This window comes from Mustelus asterias, chromosome 22, assembly GCF_964213995.1.
Source record: "Mustelus asterias chromosome 22, sMusAst1.hap1.1, whole genome shotgun sequence".
In the NCBI taxonomy this organism is placed as follows: Eukaryota; Metazoa; Chordata; class Chondrichthyes; order Carcharhiniformes; family Triakidae; genus Mustelus; species Mustelus asterias.
In genome coordinates, this window is record NC_135822.1 from 74,025,362 (window position 1) to 74,026,955 (window position 1,594).

Below are 1,594 nucleotides of genomic sequence, written 5' to 3' on the forward strand. Positions count from 1 at the left end.
AGGATACTGCATTTCCGACATTGGAACAGGGACTTCCCTTCACAAAAGCTCTTGACTGGATGGAAAGCGCTTCCGAACATTTTGCAACCTTCTCCCCGGTTCGTCTCTGCTTTTCTTCACTGTAACACAGGGACTTGCTGCCCCCTGGAGGAAAGGCTTCAAAACTCTCTTCCAGCTTGATTCAGTTTTAATCTGACCGCTGGAACCTTCCTTTTCACAGCTCCTCAGTTACAGATCCATGAGTTAAAGAATGTTCCCACAGATACACATATTCCTACAAACTCCTACGTTGCCACGTGGTTGCCCAGGGTTGCCAACTGTGATTAAATGTATCCCTGGAGGTTTCATTACGTGACTTTCTCGCACCCTCCAGCCATTAGTCAGCTGACACACCCAGCCTTCCCGCACCAATTGGAAAGCAAAAAGGTCATAGGATCACAGAGGTTACCAGCATGGAAAAAGGCCCTTCGGCCCAACTTGTCCATGTCGCCCAGTTTTTACCATTAAGCTAGTCACAATTGTCCGCATTTGGCCCATTTCCCTCTATACCCATCTTTTAGAGTCATAGAGTCATAGAGGTTTACAGCATGGAAACAGGCCCTTCGGCCCAACTTGTCCATGCCGCCCTTTTTTTTTTAACAACTAAGCTAGTCCCAATTGCCCGTGTTTGGCCCATTTCTTTGGGTGAAGAAATGTCTCCTCACCTCCATCCTAAATGGTCTACCCCGAATCCTCAGACCGTGACCCCTGGTTCTGGACACCCTCACCATCGGGAACATCCTCTCTGCATCGACCCTGTCTAATCCTGTTAGAATTTTATAATCTCTATGAGATCCCCCCTCATTCATCTGAACTGCAGTGAAAACAATCCTAACCTGGTCAATCTCTCCTCATACATCAGTCCCGCCATTCCTGGAATCAGCCTGGTGAACCTTCGCTGCAGTCCCTCGAGAGCAAGAACATCCTTCCTCAGAAAAGGAGACCAAAACTGCACACAGTACTCTAGGTGTGGCCTCACCAAGGCCCTGTATAATTGCAACAACACATCCCTGCTCCTGTACTCGAAACCTCTCGCAATGAAGGCCAACATGCCATTTGCCTTCTTTACCGCCTGCTGCACCTGCATGCTTACCTTCAGCGACTGGGGCACAAGGACACCCAGGTCCCGCTGCACACTCCCCTCTCCCAATTTACACCCATTCAAGTAGTAATCTGCCTTCTTGTCTTTGCTTCCAAAGTGAATAACCTCACATGTATCCAAATTATACTGCATCTGCCATTGATTAGCCCACTCACCCAACCTGTCCAGATCATGCTGAAGGATCTCTGCATCCTCATCACAGTTCACCCTCCCACCCAACTTGGTATCATCTGCAAACATTGAGATGTTACATTTTGTTCCCTCATCCAAATCATTAATATATATTGTGAATAGCTCGGGTCCCAGCACTGATCCCTGCGGCACCCCACTCGTTACTGCTATATTACAGATATGTTGATGGTGGGATTGAGGTGAAGTGGGAGTTGGAGGAGATTCAAAGGAGGATCAGCACCAACAGGGAGCAGTTGGGCTGAATGGCCTGTTTCCATGGGT